We start from the raw sequence: 23707 nt of genomic DNA on the forward strand, positions 1-23707 counted from the left end.
ATATATGTCTGAAACTTGTGAGCGAAATATCTTGAAAAATAAGCGAAGTACCAACTTCTAATCTGGTGTGTGGGTGTATCTAGGCACAAGCAAGAACGCTGTTTAAAATTGGGTCGCCACGTCAAAATCCAAGATGGCCGTCACCATATATATGTCTGAACCTTGTGAGCGAAATATCTTGAAAAATAAGCGAAGTACCAACTTCTAATCTGGTGTGTGGGTGTATCTAGGCACAAGCAAGAACGCTGTTTAAATTTGGGTCGCCACGTCAAAATCCAAGATGGCTGCCGCCATGTATGTCTGAACCTTGTGAGATGAATATCTTGAAAAATAAGCGAAGTACCAACTTCTAATTTGGTGTGTGGGTGTATCTCCTGTGCTATCACCTCGGACCACTTCTGTGTCACCAGCCACCTGAGTATTGCTGTTCCTCGTCTTCAGCCCACCTTCATCACTGCCCGCAACATTCGTGCCATCGACCGTTCCGCCTTTAAAGAGGATCTTCACACCCGTCTCTCTGGCCGTTCCTATGTCACTGCAGAAGACCTCGACTGTTGCCTCCGCACAGCGTTGGACTATCATGCTCCAGCGACACGGCGCGCCATTCCCAGACGCAGGAGTACTCCGTGGTTCAGCGCAGTCAGCGACGAAGTCAGGGCTGCCAAAAAGGAACGACGACGTGCCGAGAGACAGTGGCTGAAGACTGGCCTCACAGTCCATAAACAGTTGTATAACATAGCTAAAAGACTCATCATAAAAATCATTCTGAAAGCAAAAACGTCATATATTTCTGATCGGATTACGAGGAGCTCCTCCTGCAAGCAACTGTTCAGCATTGCCAACCGCCTGTTTGCCACCAAAAATAAATCCGTTCTTCCCACTGTGTTTCCTCAAAACGAACTACCCCAACGCTTCCTGCATTTCTTTCACAATAAAATTCAGTCAATAAGAAACAATCTTGACAAGCAGTCACTCCTTTCCTTCCATGATGCTGAACACTGCTTTTACGGACGACCTCTTAGTTCGTTTACTCCTGTTACTGATGAAATTGTCAAATGTACAATCCTCAAGTCAAACACAAAAACATGTGATCTTGACCCTCTCCCACCGATTTGTTCATTGAGTGTTTGGACACCCTCCTCCCATTTATTACTGCAGTTATCAATGATTCTCTGACTACGGGTTCATTTCCGCTTCTCTTTAAGCAAGCTCTTGTTAAACCACTTCTTAAAAAGCCCACCCTTGACCTTAACGACATGAAAAATTACCGTCCTATCTCCAACCTGTCTTTCCTGTCAAAGATCACAGAAAGAATTGTGCTATCACAGATGAATGACCATCTAGTTTCAGATAATCTTTTCAATTCTCGCCAGTCAGCATATAGACCAGGCCATAGCACCGAGACCACTCTCCTAAGAATAACCAATGATCTTCTGACCTCTCGACTGTGGTAAGGTTTCCGTTCTTGCTCTTTTGGACTTGTCTGCCGCCTTTGACACGATTGACCATAGTGTCTTAATTCGTCGTCTTGAAATCACATTTGGTATAACTGGTACTCCCCTTTCTTGGCTGATGTCCTATCTTACTGAATGCAAACAGTTGTTGTCAATGGCCAGAAATCAGCCCCTTCTCCGCTTTCCTTTGGCGTTCCCCAGGGCTCAGTCCTGGGACCTATCCTCTTTCTTTTGTACACTCAGCCTCTATTTGATCTTGTTGCCAGACATTCAGTTGATCACCACGCCTTTGCGGACGACAATCAGCTGTACAAAGGAAGCACGATTCAACAAATCGTGCCCACTGTTGAAGTGTTAGAAGGCTGTATTGCCGACGTGAAGGCGTGGATGACCCAAAACAAACTTCAGCTGAACGATGCTAAAACAGAGTCTATGATTGTAAGATCACACAGATGTCCTCTACAATGTTCACTTCCTACCACTATTCATGTTGGTGAAACCGATGTAAACTTTGTTTCGTCGGCCAAGAACCTTGGTGTGGTTTTCGACTGTAACATGACATTTTCCAAGCAAGTACTTCAAACTTGCAATTCAGCATACTTTCAGCTGCGAAAGATCGCATCCATTCGCCACTTTCTTACTCCTCAAGCTGCTCTACCTCTGGTCTGTGCCCTTGTCCTCTCAAGGCTAGACTATTGTAATTCTTTGTATGCTGGCTGCCCTCAGTTTCTCTTGGATAAGTTACAAAAGGTTCAAAACTCTGCCGCTCGTCTTGTCTGTAAGGCGAAGAAGTCTGGCCATGTTACTCCCCTTCTTGAATCTTTACACTGGCTGCCTGTCTCTGCTCGTGTGCATACAAAATGTGCACACTATGTTATAAATCATTGTGTGGAGCGGGACCTCACTATCTCTCCGATTTGCTCACTCTCTATGAACCTCGGCGACGGCTTCGTTCAAGCGACGACTCTATGACCTTAGAGCCGCCGCGCACCAGCACCAAGTCGTTTGGTGAGAAATCCTTTTCCTTTGCTGCACCTCTGCTCTGGAATGACTTGACTTCCTCTGTTCGACATGTTGACTCTCTTCCTGCCTTTAAAACCTCCCTCAAAACCTATCTGTTTCACAAGTCTTTCAAAGTCTAAGTCCTGTTTTCCCTTTGGTTTGAGGTGGGACAGAGATCGAGAGCATGTCTGTGTACATGTGCGGGGGAGGGAGGGGGGAGGAGGGGGAGTACACATCTGTGGGTTTTGAATGGGAGGGAGAGGAATAGGGCAAGAGTGAAGGTGTGTCTGTGTGTGTGTATGTTTGTGTGTATGTGTGTGCGGTGTGTGTGCGTTCGCATGATAATGTAAAGCGCCATGAGGGTAGTTTACTCTGCTTGATGGGGCTATATAAGACTCCTTTATTATTATTATCTCGGCATAAGGAAGAACGCTATTGTAAATTGGGTCGCCACGTCAAAATCCAAGATGGCCACCACCATATATATATGTCTGAAACTTGTGAGCGAAATATCTTGAAAAATAAGCGAAGTACCAACTTCTAATCTGGTGTTTGGGTGTATCTAGGCACAAGGAAGAACGCTATTGAAAATTGGGTCGCCACGTCAAAATCCAAGATGGCTGCCTCCATGTATGTCTGAACCTTGTGAGCGAAATATCATATCATAGCATGTTTTCTGCGTCTTCCACTTTGTCAACTCGCATCTCTTCCCCGACGGGGGACCTAGGTGTAACGCTTGTCACGCATTAGTTCTTAATTCACATAGGATGTCCTCTATGGCTTTCCGTAGTTTTGAAAAAAGTCATAGCAACTGCTTTGCAATGGTCAAAGCAACAGCTAATACACCAGATTTTATTGAATTTTTGGACAGTAATAATGGCAGAACAGAAAACCAACTTTTGGGAAATAAGAGCATTGTTGAAATGTTCTCATATGACTACTTTTTAAAGCTATGACTTTTTCTTGGGTTTTGAACAGCATGTTGATCAATTTTGCCATGAAGGGTATAAGCTTACAAATAATAATTGTAACTAGAATGTTTCTTTGTTAAATACTTTTTAGCGAACTTTTTTTTCAATTAAGTCCCAACAGTGAGCTACAAAAGATGATATGTACAAAATATGCAGACTTACCATAAAATAGGTAGTTTCTTAACCTTTTGATACAAACAATGGCATGCAGAACTTCCACCCAATTAGATGAGCTCATGGTTGTAGTAAACAAAGCCTGTAGTCACTGTGCTGCCCTCTAAAGCTGTTTTTGTTTTTTTACTGCGGATACCCAGATGTGTCCAATTTAATTCAATAATTTCGTATTATCACCATCTCCCGTGATCATGGTCACGTTTCTTTTTCCACAGTCATTAAGCTGGCAGAATTTTTTTTTCTGCTGTGGCATCCATTTTGGAAGCCATTTTGGCCACCATCTTGAATTTTGGCAGATGGATACTCAGCAACATTGGAAATAATGGTAAATTTGAATTATTTGATCCCATAAACCTACCCATTGGCACCAAAATAACTGTACTAGATGCTGTACTAGAATCTGAGATATAGTTATTTTTATGTAAAAATGGCGGACATTGTGAAATTCAAAATGGCAACCATTGGAATAATAGGAAAAAAATGACACCAACCCAGCTGTGTTCCTTGGGGTTTAGGGAAATCAAAAACATTGGTGCAACTAGTATAGCAAATTTTGCAATAAAATCAAGACATGTTACATACCATGTACGGTACAATATAATACACCATTGTTTAGATAATACATGGTGAATTTAGTCATTTTTAAAGCACTGCAATTGTTGGCGATGTAATAAATGACCATGAAAACATGGGTGTAGACACATCATTTGTGATATTCTCATGTATAGTTTTCCAGATATTGAGGAAAGTAGGATTTCAGCAATTGTTTCCTTACCTTGGGTGGGAAAAATATGACCCTTACTAAGGACAAAACTGCATTTTTGTAATGTTTGACCATGAAAACATGGGTGAAGACAGCAGATTTGTGATACTCCCATGTATAGTTTTCCAGATATTGAGGGAAATAGGATTTTCGGTAATGGTTTCCTTACTTTGGGCACTTTGGGTGCTTTTGGGTGGGAAAGACACAACCCTGGCTAAGGAGAAATGGATTTTTATAATGATTGACCATGAAAACATGGGTGAAAACAGCAGATTTGTGATACTCCCATGTATAGTTTTCCAGATATTGAGAGAAATAGGATTTTCGGTAATGGTTTCCTTACTTTGGGCACTTTGGGTGCTTTTGGGTGGGAAAGACACAACCCTGGCTAAGGAGAAATGCGTTTTTATAATGATTGACCATGAAAACATGGGTGTAGACACCAGATTTGTGATACTGCCATGTATAGTTTTCCAGATATTGATGAAAATAGGATTTTCGGTAATGGCGTCCCTATTTTGGGCGGGAAGGCATGACCCGGCAGCAATGCATTTTTGTAATGTGGGGGTAGGACCCTTTCAACCCACGTGGTCAGTTGCTTCGGCGCTTTTCACTTGAATAAACCTTCTGGGCTCCTGGTCTATTAAGGTGTTGAACTATTTTTTTATATTTTATTTTTTTGGTATACAAGATCGAGGCTCGTGAAAGAGCGAACATTAATCACACAGAAAGACAAACCGACACATAAAACAAATAACATCGGGAGCGGTAGACAAGATGGGGAGAGAGGGGGAAGGACACAAACACAACATTTGAGAGCAGGGACCGAGAGACATGGAGACATCGAGAGATCTGTGGGAGGGAGAGGGCTTTGGGGGAGGAAGCTTGGGAAGGGGGGGTGGGAGAGGTATAAAACATATGGATGCTGCCAGGACTTCCAGGAAAGAAGTTGGAATTTCAAACAAGGTGTATCTGGGGTGAATTAGTGGGGGTAGAAAAGATCAAGGTTTTGGATGGGGGAAGATAAGAGATGGTGGTGAAGAGCTGTTTTGAAGACCTGGAGGGAGGAGTGGGATTGAAGAGAGTGAGGGAGTTTGTTCCAGAGGCGGGAGAAAAGAGGAATGAAAGAGTGAAGGTGAGCAGAGAGCCGAGATTTCGGCAGTTTAACCATCAGAGGGTTGCTGGCAGATCTTGTGCGACCTGTAGGAATATTTGGGGGACAGAGCACAGAGAGAGCTGGGGGAGCAAGGCCGGAGAGGAGTCGGTAGAAGACGGAAAGACCACCTACCTGCCTGCGGTGAGTGAATGAAAGACCCTCAGAGATAGCTTCATCGCGGGAGATTCCAATGATTCTGAAAGCTTTGGTTTCAACAGCGTGAAGCCGAGCTAGGTGTGAGGCAGGAGCACCGGCCCATAGGGGAGAACAGTATTCCATTGAGCTGCGGATGAAAGCCTTGTATGTGGTGAAGAGCTCAGGTGTGCCTAGGAAGGACTTCGCACGACGGAGGATGCCCAGTCGGCGACTGGCTTTGGAGGCCAGCTTGGAAATGTGGTTTTCCCAAGAAAGATCATGGCAGATAGTGAGACCCAAAGCTTGAGCGACAGAACTTCTTGGAGAGGATTGTTGAGAAAGTAAATGGGAGGGTTGTCCAGTCGATCTTTTTGGAGAGACATAGTAAGAGTGTGAGATTTGTCAGGATTGAAAGCATGATTTGTGTGATCTTTGAGCATGATTTGTGTGGGGTTAAGGTGTTTCTTAAACTTTGAGTATGATTTGTGTGGGGTTAAGGTGTTTCTTAAACTTTGAGTATGATTTGTGTGGGGTTAAGGTGTTTCTTAAACTTTGAGTATGATTTGTGTGGGGTTAAGGTGTTTCTTAAACTTTGAGTATGATTTGTGTGGGGTTAAGGTGTTTCTTAAACTTTGAGTTTGATTTGTGTGGGGTTAAGGTATTTATTAAACTTTGAGTATGATTTGTGTGGGGTTAAGGTGTTTCTTAAACTTTGAGTTTGATTTGTGTGGGGTTAAGGTGTTTCTTAAACTTTGAGTATGATTTGTGTGGGGTTAAGGTGTTTCTTAAACTTTGAGTATGATTTGTGTGGGGTTAAGGTGTTTTTTAAACTTTGAGTTTGATTGTGGTTTCCACCATACTTCTTGAACTTAATTTTTGTTATGTCTTCACGAATGATATTTTGAATGAATAACTTCAATAGTCAGTAACATGTCAATACCCATCATCATGTGAATGAATAACCATCATCATACTAAAATACGCAATTTGGCATCTGTCTGTCTGTCTGTCTGATGATTTTTTGACCGCAATACATTCTGTTGTTAATTATCCAATCTCAACCAAACTTGACAGGATGACTAAGGGTCAAACAATGAAGGTTGTACCACGCTCATTTGCCCCCCTCCCTCCCCAAGGGGGTTTGCTTGCACAAGCGGGTTTTCACCACCAATAAAGTTGCGTGTTGAGGTGTATATAAATGTTAACTTAGCTTCATCGTTGACTTTTTCCAAGGACCCTTGTAATAACAAAACTAATGATAATTAATAGCATAATATTAATGTTATTACAAAACAACATTAACACTAATAAAATCCCCCCCCCCCCTTCTCTCCGTCCCTCCCTCCCTCGCCAAGGGGTTTTCCTCCTTGGCCAAACACTGTGTAAACATGTATGAATAACTTCTTGTGCTGTTTCCGAAGGAGCACCCCCTCCCGAAGGATGACAGGCTGAGTCAACCCCCCAGAGTTAATTCAACGATCGACCGAGATTCGAACTTAGGATCCCAGGATCCCAAGCCAGCACCCTAACCGTGAGGCCAACACCTGGCTGCGCAAGGCGGTAAAAATATTATAAACCACAAACATGTTTGATTACCTTTTTAAACAGTCGATAATGCTGTTTAACACTGAACTGAAATAAATTTGGAGGAATCCGCACATCAGTCTGTGTTTTTCACGTCGACGAACGCACCTGATCGTAGATCTACTGTAGTTTATATACCCCACAAGGATTAACAACACGACTCTTCCTGCCTCTAACATGGAGTTCTTCCAAGGAGTTTTTCGTGGAGTTTTTCCAAAGTTGCTTCTCATAACAAAAGTAATAATAACACTTTTGATAAAGCACAATATTAATAATGTTACAAAACAATATCCCCACTCTCCAAGTGGTTTTCTGACTTGCAATAATTTTGAGGGGCAACCCCCCAGAAGACCCGTCATGGCCCGATTTTTTTTAATGCTGTGAACAAACTTTGGTACAACACAGGTGATGAAGGTTGTTGTCAAGTTTCATCAAAATTGTGTGCATACCTGCCAACCTTTTTTGAAAGAAAAGCGGGAGGCTGGCGTGCGAGCTACTCACCAATATTTATTTTTCTAACACATCATGATCATCAGTCACGTTTCCATAAATTACTCACTGTCCAAGCTCTACATGTATGTGCCCATACATGCACACAAGAGTTTACATAAACTCACTGATATATCTTTATGAATGAAATGACTGGCCACTCTGATTTCATAACATATTTACAGTTTCACACATATTTACAGTTTTCAGGTTTGAACAGTTAAGATGCACATTTAGCAATTCAGAGCCTGGTCGGTGGCAGATTTGGCCTTCTTAAGAAGGTCGGCATCCGGCTTCCACGAGAAGCAGCTGACTCCATCCGGCTTGAAGATGTTAATCTTCCCTGCCAGCAAACCACACAGAGTGTTTCTGACGCCATGGCTGAAAAAACAGGAAAAAAAAAACAACTGAAAAAACACAACTATTTATTTTTTTCCAATAACAATTTCCAAATGCGGTATGTCTGACTAATAAGTTCGGTATGCGTTGGGAGCTATAGAAAATCGGTATGCGTTGGGAGCTCTAGAAAATCGGTATGTGTTGGGAGCTACAGAAAATCGGTATGCATTGGGAGCTATAGAAAATCGGTATGCGTTGGGAGCTCTAGAAAATCGGTATGCGTTGGGAGCTATAGAAAATCGGTATGTGTTGGGAGCTATAGAAAATCGGTATGCGTTGGGAGCTATAGAAAATCGGTATGCGTTTGGAGCTATAGAAAATCGGTATGCGTTGGGAGCTATAGAAAATCGGTATGCGTTGGGAGCTATAGAAAATCGGTATGCGTTGGGAGCTATAGAAAATCGGTATGAGTTGGGAGCTATAGAAAATCGGTATGCGTTGGGAGCTAGAGAAAATCGGTATGCGTTGGGAGCTAGAGAAAATCGGTATGCGTTGGGAGCTATAGAAAATCGGTATGCGTTGGGAGCTATAGAATATCGGTATGCGTTGGGAGCTATAGAAAATCGGTATGCGTTGGGAGCTATAGAAAATCGGTATGCGTTGGGAGCTATAGAAAATCGGTATGCGTTGGGAGCTATAGAAAATCGGTATGCGTTGGGAGCTAGAGAAAATCGGTATGCGTTGGGAGCTATAGAAAATCGGTATGCGTTGGGAGCTATAGAAAATCGGTATGCGTTGGGAGCTATAGAAAATCGGTATGCGTTGGGAGCTATAGAAAATCGGTATGCGTTGGGAGCTAGAGAAAATCGGTATGCGTTGGGAGCTATAGAAAATCGGTATGCGTTGGGAGCTATAGAAAATCGGTATGCGTTGGGAGCTATAGAAAATCGGTATGCGTTGGGAGCTAGAGAAAATCGGTATGCGTTGGGAGCTATAGAAAATCGGTATGCGTTGGGAGCTATAGAAAATCGGTATGCGTTGGGAGCTATAGAAAATCGGTATGCGTTGGGAGCTATAGAAAATCGGTATGCGTTGGGAGCTAGAGAAAATCGGTATGCGTTGGGAGCTATAGAAAATCGGTATGCGTTGGGAGCTATAGAAAATCGGTATGTGTTGGGAGCTATAGAAAATCGGTATGCGTTGGGAGCTATAGAAAATCGGTATGCGTTGGGAGCTAGAGAAAATCGGTATGCGTTGGGAGCTAGAGAAAATCGGTATGCGTTGGGAGCTATAGAAAATCGGTATGCGTTGGGAGCTATAGAAAATCGGTATGCGTTGGGAGCTATAGAAAATCGGTATGTGTTGGGAGCTATAGAAAATCGGTATGTGTTGGGAGCTGTAGAAAATCGGTATGCGTTGGGAGCTGTAGAAAATCGGTATGCGTTGGGAGCTGTAGAAAATCGGTATGCGTTGGGAGCTATAAAAAATCGGTATGCGTTGGGAGCTATAGAAAATCGGTATGCGTTGGGAGCTATAGAAAATCGGTATGCGTTGGGAGCTATAGAAAATCGGTATGCGTTGGGAGCTCTAGAAAATCGGTATGCGTTGGGAGCTATAGAAAATCGGTATGCGTTGGGAGCTATAGAAAATCGGTATGCGTTGGGAGCTGTAGAAAATCGGTATGCGTTGGGAGCTATAGAAAATCGGTATGCGTTGGGAGCTATAGAAAATCGGTATGCGTTGGGAGCTGTAGAAAATCGGTATGCTACCGCGCGAATCGGTAGGGTTGGTAGGTGCGTTGTGTGTGTAGTTTCTGAGAAGAAAGCAAATACCTATTTTGAGGGTCAAACCTGCAATTCCAGTTTCGGAGAAGTACTTGTAGGTATTTACGGACGGACGGATGACGTGCCATCGCATAAGCTCACCTGAACTTCGTCCCAGGTGAGATACTCATAAGGATAATATGACTCCCTGTCGCTCCCGCAGTGACCAGGTGGACTGGTGAAGAAGATTCATTGTTGATCTGATTAATTAAAACTTGTTTTTCAATTTGTAAACATTCAACATTACCTCGTTTCATCATTATCATTTGAATATTCTGTACCTGTCATTTGTTGTACCTTATTTATCCAACGGTCTCATTCGTAAGAGATTCAGAGAGCAAGTGAATTGATGATGCTGTTTGAACAAACCAATTGTCGTGTTCTCGTTGGAATCAAGTGAAACTTTAACAAATGCTCGAATGTTCGGTTAATACCGTAGTTTGCAGAGAGGGCGTGTCGGTTTCGGTGATGAGTCAGTTTCGGGAAACAGAAACAGTTCGAGAAACAGAAACAGTTCGGGAAACAGAAGGTATTTAGTCACGTGGTAATTCATATAAAAACACCATCGCTACTGAATCACAACACTCGTTCCAGTTCTGTGTTCTCATCCTGGATTGCAGGTGAGTGAGCTACATGTGAATGGATGCAGGTGAGTGAGCTACATGTGAATGGATTGCAGGTGAGTGAGCTACATGTGAATGGATGCAGGTGAGTGAGCTACATGTGAATGGATGCAGGTGAGTGAGGTACATGTGAATGGATTGCAGGTGAGTGAGCTACATGTGAATGGATGCAGGTGAGTGAGGTACATGGGAATGGATGCAGATGAGTGAGCTACATGTGAATGGATTGCAGGTGATTGAGCTACATGTGAATGGATGCAGGTGAGTGAGGTACATGTGAATGGATTGCAGGTGAGTGAGCTACATGTGAATGGATTGCAGGTGAGTGAGCTACATGTGAATGGATTGCAGGTGAGTGAGCTACATGTGAATGGATTGCAGGTGAGTGAGGTACATGTGAATGGATGCAGGTGAGTGAGCTACATGGGAATGGATGCAGGTGAGTGAGCTACATGTGAATGGATTGCAGGTGATTGAGCTATATGTGAATGGATTGCAGGTGAGTGAGCTACATGGGAATGGATTGCACGTGATTGAGCTATATGTGAATGGATTGCAGATGAGTGAGCTACATGTGAATGGATTGCAGGTGAGTGAGCTACATGTGAATGGATTGCAGGTGAGTGAGGTACATGTGAATGGATGCAGATGAGTGAGCTACATGTGAATGGATTGCAGGTGAGTGAGCTACATGTGAATGGATTGCAGGTAAGTGAGCTACATGTGAATGGATTGCAGGTGAGTGAGCTACATGTGAATGGATTGCAGGTGAGTGAGCTACATGTGAATGTGAAATTCGTCATCGTTATCTTGTTCAGGATGTAATAAAAAGTATGTTTTGTACCTGTTATCTATTTCTGGATAATCTGAACACCCAGATAAACACCTTTACTAAAATCAATGATTGCTGGTGAGGTCTGATGAGAATGTCGTCAAAACGTGATTTTTGTTTTTCAGGACAAACGGTGAAAACTACCTTTTGGTGCCAACAAGGTTAGTGCCGAGTTGTGTGGATGTTCATACCCATAAACAAGCATCCTAAGGTAAAGGTAATCTTTTTACACAAATATGGCAGGACTTGGGTCGGTATGGACATGATGTGTACATTGGTAGGACTAGGGCATTGCCCGTACTATATCTATATATAAAATTATATCCCCCCCCTCTATTTACATGAAATGGTTTGGTCCAAAGCGAACGGCTTGCGAGTACGGTGACAATCCCCCCCCCTCTATTTACATGCAATGGTTTGGTCCAAAGCGAACGGCTTCCGGAGTTTGGTAATGAAATCGCCATCGCGTGCACAAACGCGCAGGAAAGCGAATGAATCGCAAATTCGGTTTTATTAGTTTTAAAACATAGTTTAACGCCAACATAGTTTGCAAACGTGAAATAAATGAATACGCTCTCAAATGTGCCATCCGAGGCAGAGTGTGTCCTCCACGTTCGGCACACGCGATCGTTCGCTGCTCTCTGATTGGTTGAATCGTTTTTTGGACATAGCTCGGTAAGTAATTGTCCGATTAATATGAAACCTTGAAAAGGCACATCCTCGGGTCCCCAGCAATATACCTGGCAAGTTAAAAGTATATCGGACCCGTGGTTGTCGAGAAACAGCGGTCACAGACAAACAGACGTACAAACGTACAGACGTACAAACAGAGATTACTGGAATTATAGATAGATGATGGCTTAAAGGATTGTCTAAACTCTAAGGTATGAATGTTGATATAGATTGCAGGTATCCCGACTGTGTTCGAATCCCGATTAGACCATAAACTGAGAGTAGTGGCAGCTCGGTGTATTACAAAGTGCACGATCCATTGGATGAATTCTAAGCTGGGTGTCCTGCCTCCTCACATTAGTTGATAGAGGTTAAAGACCCAACGTTCTGTTTCGTGATGAGTGAGGGAGTTATCGCCGGCATCCTGAATAAATTACAATTTCCTGCCCTATAGACCCTGTTACACCCTTTAGATCCTGCTCGACCCTTTAGAACCCGAAGATCCGATATGTGCTTTAGAACCCCTAAGACGTGTTAGACTCCATGCTACCGTTTAAGACCTTTAAACCCCAAAGATCATTTTAGACCCCGAAGATCTTTAAAGACCCTCTAAGACCCTCCATTACCCACCAGAACACTAACACCGTTTAGACCCCCAAAAAACCGTTGAGACCCCTAAAACCCCTCTCAACCGCAAGACCTTTAAAGACCACTAAGTCCGTTTAACACCCAAAATGTCCTTTACTACCCCTAAGCCACCTTAGACTCCCTTCTGTTGTTTAACACCTTTAGTCCTTCACACATGTCAGACCTTTAAATACCCTTTAAACCCCTAAGACCCTTGAGACCCTTTAGAACCCGAAGACTCCGAATATCCTTTGGACTCTTAAATACCCTTTTTTTTTTTTTTTTTTCTTTTTTTTTGTATACAAGATCGAGGCTCGTGAAAGAGCGAACATTTATCACACAGAAAGACAAACCGACAAACCGACACATAACCGACAAACTGACACATACAACAAATAACATCGGGAGCGGTAGACAAGATGGGGAGAGAGGGGGAAGGACACAAACACAACATTTTAGAGCAGGAACCGAGAGACATGGAGACATCGAGAGATCTGTGGGAGGGAGAGGGCTTTGGGGGGGAGGCATGGGAAAGGGGGTGGGAGAGGCATAAAACATATGGGCACTGCCAGGACTACCAGGAAAGAAGTTGGAATTACAAACAAGGTGGATCTGGGGTGAATTAGTGGGGGTAGAAAAGATCAAGGTTTTGGATGGGGGAAGATAAGAGATGGTGGTGAACAGCTGTTTTAAAGACCTGGAGGGAGGAGTGGGATTGAAGGGAGTGTGGGAGTTTGTTCCAGAGGTGGGAGAAAAGAGGAATGAAGGAGTGAAGGTGAGCAGAGAGCCGAGATTTCGGCAGTTTAACCATCAGAGGCTTGCTGGCAGATCTTGTGCGACCTGTAGGAATATTTGGGGGACAGAGCACAGAGAGAGCTGGGGGAGCAAGGCCGGAGAGGAGTCGGTAGAAGACGGAAAGACCACCAACCTGCCTGCAGTGAGTGAGTGAGAGGCCCTTGGAGTTAGCTTCATCACGGGAGATTCCAATGATTCTGAATGCTTTGCTTTCAACAGCGTGAAGACGAGCTAGGTGTGAGGCAGGAGCACCAGCCCAGAGGGGAGAGCAGTATTCCATTGAGCTGCGGATGAAAGCCTTGTACGTGGTGAGGAGCTCAGGTGTGCCAAGGAAGGACTTCGCACGACGGAGGATGCCCAGTCGGCGACTGGCTTTGCAGGCCAGCTTGGAAATGTGGTTTTCCCAAGAAAGATCATGGCAGATAGTGAGACCCAAAAGCTTCAGCGACAGAACTTCTTGGAGAGGATTGTTGAGAAAGTAGATGGGAGGGTTGTCCAGTCGATCTTTTCGGAGAGACATAGTAAGAGTGTGAGATTTGTCAGGATTGAAAGACATGTTCCACTTGTTTGCCCAGTCTGTGATTTTGTCCAGGTCTTCAGAGAGTGAGGAGGCTGCAGACTGCCGATCTGAGGGAAGAGGAATGGAGCGGCAGAGAGTGGAGTCATCAGCAAAGAGATAGAGAGGATTTTCCAGAGAGTCGGAGAGATCATTGATAAAGACCAGAAAAAGCACAGGGCCCAGCACACTGCCTTGGGGAACTCCAGCCTGAACAGGAAGGGGAGATGAGAGAAATCCATTCAGGGCCACACGTTGACTACGACCAGAGAGGAAGTCCGCAAGCCATGCATGGAGATTTCCATGGATACCATAGGAGTAGAGTTTGGTGAGCAGAGCTGGGTGCCAGACCGTATCGAAGGCACGTGATATGTCGAGGGAGACAGCTCTGATTTCCTGTTTGGCATTGAGGACCTCCATCCATTGTTGAGACAGGAGAAGCAGCATGTCCAGAGTAGAGTGACCTGGTCTGAATCCAAATTGATGATCAGAGATCAAGCCATTGGAGAAGAGGAAAGATTTCATATCCGAAGCAATGATGGATTCCATGACTTTGCTGATAATTGGGAGCAGGCTGATTGGTCTGTAGTTAAAAGGATCTGTTTTTGCACCTTTTTTGTGTAAAGCGGTAATGTTTGCTGATTTCCAGGATGCTGGCAGATGACCTTGAGCAAAAGATAGGGTGAAAAGCACAGAGAGAGGGTGAGATAGAGCGGCAGAGCAGGATTTTAGGACCCGTGGGCTGATGCCGTCTGGTCCAGTTGCAGAATCAGAGTCGAGGTTAGACAAAAACTCCTCCACCTTGTCAGGAGAGAAGGACACAGAGTCCAGGAGCAGTTGGGTTCGACTGGGAAAGTTGGGAACAGAGAGAGATGGGTTTGGGACTAAAGATTTTGAGGCAAACACAGAGTTGAGGCATTCGGCTTTGTCACGTGCGATGTCAACTGTGTGGCCATTTGAGGTAAGGGAGGGGATGGAGGGGGAACAAACACCAGAAACGGATTTGACCAGACGCCACCATGATTTGGAGACGCCCTTCGCCCTTCAGGGGAAAACTTTTTTGGGAAAACTTTCTTGGGAAAATCTTTCTTGGGAAAACCACATTTCCAAGGTGGCCTCCAAAGCCAGTCGCCGACTGGGCATCCTCCGTCGTGCGAAGTCCTTCCTTGGCACACCTGATTTGACCAGATTTGACCAGACGCCCTTCAGATGCTTTAGAACTCTAAGACCCTGTTACACCCCTTAGAACCCTCAGACTTTTTAGATGCTCTTTGAACTTTTAGAACCATAAGATCCTATATATCCTTGAGAACCCATAAGACCCGTTTGACTCCTTTCTACTGTTTAAGTCTGGTGTTGGCTTTGCGGTTAAGGTGGTTGGCTTCTAATCTTCATGTCCTGGTTTGAGCCCGTGTCAATCCGTTGAATTAACACCAGGTGGGTTGACTTGGCATATCCATCCTTCTGAGGTCGGAAAAATGAGTACCAGCTGACTGGAAATGAGGCAACCAGCAGCTACAGGCTGCACATGAAACCACCACCGTTTAAGACTTTCACACCTTTTAATATCCTTTAAACCCTGAACATCCTGTTAGACTTAAAACTCTTGGGACTGGTCTTAACAGGTCCCTTTAGACCCTGTTACTTCCTTTAGAATCCTGAGACCCTTTAGAACTATAAGACCCATTAAGACCATATAGAACCCTTAAACCCTTCAAGACTTTCAAGACTTCAAGATGAAATCTTTCCTCTTCTCCAATGGCTTGATCTCTGATCATCAATTTGGTTTCAGACCAGGTCACTCTACTCTGGACATGCTGCTTCTGCTGTCTCAACAATGGATGGAGGTCCTCAATGCCAAACAGGAAATCAGAGCTGTCTCCCTCGACATATCACGTGCCTTCAATACGGTCTGGCACCCAGCTCTGCTCACCAAACTCTCCTCCTATGGTATCCATGGAAATCTCCATGCATGGCTTGCGGACTTCCTCTCTAGTCGTAGTCAACGTGTGGCCCTGAATGGATTTCTCTCATCTCCCCTTCCTGATCAGGCTGGAGTTCCCCAAGGCAGTGTTCTGGGCCCTGTGCTTTTTCTGGTCTTTATCAATGATCTCTCCGACTCTCTGGAAAATCCTCTCTATCTCTTTGCTGATCACTCCACTCTCTGCCGCCCTATTCCTCTTCCCTCAGATCAGCAGTCTGCAGCCTCCTCACTCTCTGAAGACCTGGACAAAATCACAGACTGGGCAAACAAGTGGAACATGTCTTTCAATCCTGACAAATCTCACACTCTTACTATGTCTCTCCGAAAAGATCGACTGGACAACCCTCCCATCTACTTTGTCAACAATCCTCTCCAAGAAGTTCTGTCGCTCAAGCTTTTGGGTCTCACTATCTGCCATGATCTTTCTTGGGAAAACCACATTTCCAAGGTGGCCTCCAAAGCCAGTCGCCGACTGGGCATCCTCCGTCGTGCGAAGTCCTTCCTTGGCACACCTGAGCTCCTCACCACATACAAGGCTTTCATCCGCAGCTCAATGGAATACTGCTCTCCCCTCTGGGCCGGTGCTCCTGCCTCACACCTAGCTCGGCTTCACGCTGTTGAAACCAAAGCTTTCAGAATCATTGGAATCTCCCGCGATGAAGCTATCTCCGAGGGCCTTTCACTCACTCACCGCAGGCAGGTAGGTGGTCTTTCTGTCTTCTACCGACTCCTCTCCGGCCTTGCTCCCCCAGCTCTCTCTGTGCTCTGTCCCCCAAATATTCCTACAGGTCGCACAAGATCTGCCAGCAACCCTCTGATGGTTAAACTGCCGAAATCTCGGCTCTCTGCTCACCTTCACTCTTTCATTCCTCTTTTCTCCCGCCTCTGGAACAAACTCCCACACTCCCTTCAATCCCACTCCTCCCTCCAGGTCTTTAAAACAGCTGTTCACCACCATGTCTTATCTTTCCCCATCCAAAACCTTTATCTTTTCTACACCCGCTAATTCACCCCAGATCCACCTTGTTTGAAATTCCAACTTCTTTCCTGGAAGTCCTGGCAGTGTCCATATGTTTTATACCTCTCCCACCCCCCCCCCCTTCCCATGCCTCCCCCCAAAGCCCTCTCCCTCCCACAGATCTCTCGATGTCTCCATGTCTCTCGGTCCCTGCTCTCAAATGTTGTGTTTGTGTCCTTCCCCCTCTCTCCCCATCTTGTCTACCGCTCCCGATGTTATTTGTTTTATGTGTCGGTTTGTCTTTCTGTGTGATTGATGTTCACTCTGTCACGAGCCTCGATCTTGTATACAAAAAAAACAAAAAAAAAAGACCCCTGAGATCCATAAGACTATTTAGACCCTGTTACATTCTTTAGGACCCTAAGATCCTCTAGGACCCCAAAGACACTTTATGACCCCAACGACCATTTATAGACCCTTTAGATCCTTCAGGCACTGAAAGACTCCCAATACACTTTGGACCCCTAAGACCCATCAGACATCGAATACCCTTCAGAACCCAAACACCCTATAGAACCCTTTGACCGTTTGACCCCTAAAACCCCTGAATACCCATGAAACCCTTTAGACCACAAAAGCCTTCTTTTTTTTGTATACCAAGTCAAGGCTCATATAAGAGCTAACACATAGAACATACAATAAAGGGAGCGGGAGAGAAGAAGGGGAGAGAGAGGGAAGCACAACAGTAGATAACAGGGACATCGGGAGATCTGTGGAAGAGAGGGCTGGGGAATGAGGTTGGGGGGGGGGGTTGGGGGGGAGGAGGCAGCGGTGGATTACACAGGATAAACATTTTCAAGAAAGAAAACAGAATTTAAAGGACGTTAATTTGGGGTGGATTAACAGGGATAGAAAAGATCAAGGTTTTGATGGAGGAAGATAAGATATTGTCATGTCCGTGGCCGGCTGATGAACACCCTCCTTGGACGAATAGCTGGACGGTCTTTAATCCGAGGCGAACTCCGAATAATGGCGGTACTTTTTGGCATGCGCGGACGGAAGGCAGCAAGGTGCTTACCTGAACGAAGCACACGGGTTGATTCCCGAAACCCCCGAACAATTAAACACACTAGAGCGTGCCCGTACGTGGGTGCAAAAAAACATGCGTGCAAACAACAACAACAAAAAAAAACTTTGAAACCACGTGGCAGTAACGACCACAGAACCCCCCCCCTCTATTTACATGAAATGGTTTGGTCCATTCGCAAAGCCAAAGCGAACGGCTTGCGAGTACGGTAGAACCCCCCCCCCCCCCCTCTATTTACATGAAATGGTTTGGTCCATTCGCAAAGCCAAAGCGAACGGCGAACGGCTAAATCGCCATAGCTCGGTAACTACTTGTCCGATTAATATGAAACCTTGAAAAGGCACATCCTCAGGTCCCCAGCAATATACCTGGCAAGTTTCAAGTATATCGGACCCGTGGTTGTCGAGAAACAGCGGTCACAGACACACAGACACACATACACACAGAGATTGCTGGAATTATAGATAGATGACAAATACCCATGGTCAGAACAAAATTTTCCTGTTTGGAATGATTTTCAATTTTGTTTTACTGCCAGACAGACAGACAGACAAAGTTCAATTCCAAATGCCATAACATAACATAAATGCCATAATAACATGACAAAACACGGTCATAACCTGTATGAAACATTCCAATCCGCCTCAGCGCCGCCTTTGACACCATCGATCACACCATCCTCCTCACCCGACTTGAATCCACCTTTAACATTACCGGCACTGCCCTCTCTTGGATTAAATCATACCTCTCTGACAGACGTCAGTTCATCTCCATCAATAACTGCAAATCCCCCACTGCTCCCCTCCCCCAAGGTGTCCCCCAAGGTTCAGTTCTTGGCCCCCTCCTCTTCATCCTTTACCTGTCCCCCCTCGGTCACTTAATCCGCCGTCATGGTCTCCAATTCCACTGCTTCGCCGATGACATCCAGCTTTTCATCTCCACCAAGTCCATCTCCACCGCCACCCACTCTATCCTGACAAACTGCATCACTGAAATAAAATCCTGGCTTCAAATCAACTTCCTCAAACTTAACTATGATATATCTGAAATAATCATCATTGGCCCAAAAACGCTCACCAAGTCCACCCATAACTTTGCCCTCAACATCGACGGTTTCCCAGTATCCACCTCCACTCACATCCGGACTCTTGGCATCATCTTTGACCAAACCCTCTCCTTCGACAAATACACTAAACAGATCACAAAGACAGCCTTCTTTCACCTGAAAAACATCGCCCGTCTCCGTCCATCCCTCTCCTCCGTGGCTGCAGAAACCCTCATCCACGCCTTCATCACTTCCCGTCTGGACTACTGCAACAGCCTCCTCTTTGTTTCACCCTCAACAATCACCAATAAACTCCAATACATTCAGAACTCCGCTGCCCGTCTACTCACCCATTCCCGGACCCGTGACCACATCACCCCCGTCCTTTACAAGCTTCACTGGCTCCCCATCTCCCAGAGAATCCAGTACAAAATCCTCCTCTTGACCTACAAAGCCCTCCATAACCTGGCCCCATCCTACCTGGCTGACCTCCTCTCCAGACACACTCCCACCCGCAACCTCCGCTCTGCTGGTACCAACCTCCTGACCCCCCCCCCCATCCGGACCAAATTTAGATCCTGGGGGGACAGGGCCTTCTCCATCGCTGCTCCCACCCTCTGGAACTCGCTACCTCACACCATCAGAGACTCCTCCTCACTCACCACATTCAAAACATCTCTCAAGACCCACCTGTTCAACACTGCATTCAACATTTAACCCACAGCATCTAACCCCTGACTATCTCCTCTCCTTCTCCCTCCTTTGTGCTTTGAATATTTCCCTATTGATTCTTCTTTTTTTGCAATTGTTTTTATGTTTTGCTATGCATTATGTTTTGCACTCTGTCAAAGCGTCTTTGGGCTTCCTGAAAAGCGCTATATAAAATAAATGCATTATTATTATTATTATTATTAAATAAAATGCAACAATAATGATTGAATGAAAGTAAACGCAAGAATAAAATAAATGCGGAGGTGAATCTAACATTTCCTAGGGTGAGACGTCTCCACTCAGACACAAAAACAGACAAAGGAGAATATAATAAAACAAAATAAAATTCCCCAAGCCGGCCGGCACTCAGCTCTGGTCCAAAATTGGTGCTTGTGGATTGTGGTGATTGGTGGTCGTCGAAACTGGTCAGGTCGGCAGTGCAGGATGAGGATGGCTGACGAAAGGACCGCGCGTCAAAGCCCCACAATGGCGCCAATCAACGACGCAAGCGCACCCCTTCCTCACGATCGAAACTGTCGACACCGTTCTCTCTCAGCGTCAGCGCACCGAAGAATGCCAGCTGTTCGAGCCAGTCTGTTCGAGCGAAGGGATCAACAATGACGAAAACCTTCCCGTTCGTGCAGAAACGAGAGTCCACACCGAGAGCAGAGACGTGCTCCTCTTCTTCCTTCCCTCTCCTCCAAAGCACACACTAGCCAGAAGCACCAGCACAACAGCGACCGACAGGGATAAGAGCCAGACCGAGAGAGAGTCTTCTTCTTCCTGCTCTTGAACCTACCCTGCTCTCTGACGTCACTCGACCAGTCTCCGAGTTCTGTCGAAACACGCCACGTCCTCTTGACCAATGACAAAGCTCGGGGCATGGCCTACCGGTTACGATCCTTTTGAGGCGGAGTTTAGCCGTCGATCGAGAGTGTAAGGCTTCTGTCGGCAATTCTGCCGCTTATGGTGGGTAAATGGAAGGTTGTTGTTGTTGTAACGAGGGTTTTGTGGCCATAGGCTCCTCCCCCTCCACCCTCCCCCCCCCCATGTGAAGTTACATAAATAACCTAAAGCTCCAGTTTCCCTACTTAATACATCAAAATGTCTCCTACGCGTTCACGGTCCATGCTAATACTATACAATCCTACCTTTACTGTGGTAATTTATTCTCTACCCCCACAAACGTAACAATATTGTGGTGAACAGCTGTTTTAAAGACCTGCAGGGAGGAGTGGGAGAGTGTGGGAGTTTGTTCCAGAGGTGGGGAAAAAGAGGAATGAAAGAGTGAAGGTGAGCAGAGAGTCTTTATTTTGGCAGTTTAACCAGAAGTGTTGCTGACAGATCTTTTACGACCTGCAGGAATATTTGGGGGACAGAGCACAGACAGAGCTGCGGGAGCTAAGCCGGAGAGGAGTCGGTAGAAGACAGAAAGACCACCAACTTGCCTGCGGTGAGAGAGAGAAAGGCCCTCAGAATCAGGTTCACCACAGGAGATTCCAATGTTTTTTGAATGCTTTGGTTTCAACCGCATGAAGCCGAGCTAGGTGTGAGGCAGGAGCACCAGCCCAGAAGGGAGAACAGTATCCCATCAAGCTGCGGATGAAAGCTCTGTACGTGGTGAGAAGCTCAGGAGTGCCAAGGAAGGACTTCGCACAACGGAAGATGCCCACTGCCCAGTCAGCGACTGGCTTTGGAGGCCAGCTTGGAAATGTCATTTTCCCAGGAAAGATCTTGGCAGATAGAGAGACCTCAAAGCTTTAGTGAAGGAACTTCTTCGAGAGGAAGTGAGAGGGTTTTCCAGACGGTCCTTTCAGAGAGACATAGTGAGAGGGTGAGATGTGTCAGGATTGAAAGACATGTTCCACTTGTTTGACCAGATTTTATCCAGGTCTGCAGAGAGTGAAGAGGTTGCAGACTGCCGATCTGAGGGGTGAGATATGGAGTGATAGAGGGTGGAGTCATCGGCAAAAAGAAAAAAAAAGAGGAACCACCTTTAGAGGACATTTTTCCCCGCAGAGCGGGGGTTGGCCAGTCATCAGCAAAAAGACAGATCAAAAATATTTTAAACCCTTTTAGACCCCAAACACATGTTAAGGCTCCATATAACCCGAAGACCCTCAATAACCCTAAGACACTTTTAGAACCTTTCGATCACTTTGCACTCTTTAGGCCCACAAGACCCTTTATAACCCCTAAGATCCCTTGGAACCCAAAGACCCTGAAGACCCTTCAGACCATTTTGTCCCCTAAAAACGTTTAGACCCTGAAAACCGTTTAAAACCCCGAATAACATACAGACAACTGTTACGTGCTCCTCCCCAAACCCCGGTCACGGTGTACCTCCGAGCCCCGAGAGGGGTCACGGCAGAAAGATGTGTTATTCTGTATGTCTTAGAGCAATGGTGAAACCACACCAATTGTTACCAACAAACAGGTATTGTATAAAGTCCACACAAGAATAACAGTACAAAAAACAATAGTAATCAATTGTACAACCAATATATATTTCCGATGATGGTACCATCATGTTCGTACAATATAACTCACTGTGCTCCAAGTGAGCGAAAAGCAGAACATTCCCAATGTCTCTATTCCTGGCTTCAAGCCAAAGTTGCTTCCGGCTTCAAGCCAAAGTCGATTCACTCCAGTGATCGTCCGTACGATGTCGTATCGAAACCAGAATCCCGTTTGGATGACAGTCACAGTCCTGCTGCCAAAGCTGCACAAAGGCGCCCTCAAGGCGACTGGGAAATCACACCCTCTGGTATGGATGTTCCACGGCTCCAAATCGGCGAACCGCAGATTTCCCACTCAAAAGCCAGGTTACACACACACACCAGATTAACGTCTGAATGCGGTGAAAATGATTGAAGCGAAGTGAAAAACCTTGAGCGATGCGCAAAGCGCGCGAGTCAAAATGGCCGACGGCCCGCTCTCGAGGCGTAACGGCACTACGATGATTCTCTTCGGAATCAACCGCAAAACCTGACACGCAGGTTGATCTGTCACAGCGATAACAACTCTGTCGCAGGAATGCCTTTCCCGGGAAACCCAAAGTTCACTCGTGACCCTCGTTCGCCAATCGTTCGCTCCAGACCTCGAAGGAGCTCGGCTTCTTGTCCGACTCACTCGCTCCGCCTTCTCCCTCTCCTCTTCCTCTTCGTCGTCGTCCGGTTCCGTCTTCATTTAAAACATTAACTTTTTTTACCTTTTGAAAATAGTAATCTCTATCTCCCTTAAACGACAACAATAAGAGTACATGGAATCAAAAATGGTTACAGTGGATGAAGACCACAACAACAGAAGTGACAAATCCATAACACTTCCCCCCTTCAAGAAAGAAAGTTTGAACATAGTGAAAACTTTCTTTGCAGGCAAAAACTCTTTTAACAAACAAAAGTAAAACTCACACCCAAATGATCAATTCACTTGAGTAACAATAATTAATATTCCCCAAAATAAAGCAACAAAACTTCCAAACCACCTACAGAAATTTCCAAAGTTAGTTCACTCTGGACAAAGCATCAGCAACGACATTGTCCCTGCCTTTTACATGCTTCATTTCCAAGTTGAACTCCTGCAAAGCCAAACTGCATCTCATCAACCTCTGGTTTTTATTTTTCATTTTTTGAATGAAGGTTAAGGGGTTGTGATCAGTGAAGACTTTTATAGGAAAGGTAGTAGTTCCCAGATACACCTCATAATGCTGAAGCACTAGCAGGAGAGCAAGGGTCTCTTTCTCCACAGTGGCATAATTTGCCTGATGTTTGTTAAACTTTCTGGAGTAGTAGCACACCGGGTGATCCACTCCATCTTCATCTTCCCGTAATAGAACTGCCCCAGCCCTCACATCACTTGCATCAATGGCCAACTTGAAAGGTGCTTGAAAATCCGGGGCTGCTAGGACAGGAGAGCTCATTAATA

General features: G+C 45.3%; 1 protein-coding gene across 1 annotated transcript in view; it reads left to right on the top strand.

The window, feature by feature from the left end:
• The first annotated feature begins 10363 nt into the window (after nucleotides 1-10363).
• Nucleotides 10364-23707, top strand: part of LOC144894223 (interferon-induced protein with tetratricopeptide repeats 2-like) — a 29219-nt gene continuing 15875 nt past the window's right edge. Inside the window, exons 1-2 of the mRNA XM_078786358.1 lie at nucleotides 10364-10510; nucleotides 11471-11506. The gene's annotated coding sequence lies outside the window, so the exon portion shown is untranslated. The remainder of the gene's footprint in view (nucleotides 10511-11470; nucleotides 11507-23707) is intronic.

Source organism: Myxine glutinosa, chromosome 11 (assembly GCF_964187855.1).
Source record: "Myxine glutinosa chromosome 11, kmMyxGlut1.1, whole genome shotgun sequence".
Lineage (NCBI taxonomy): Eukaryota > Metazoa > Chordata > Myxini > Myxiniformes > Myxinidae > Myxine > Myxine glutinosa.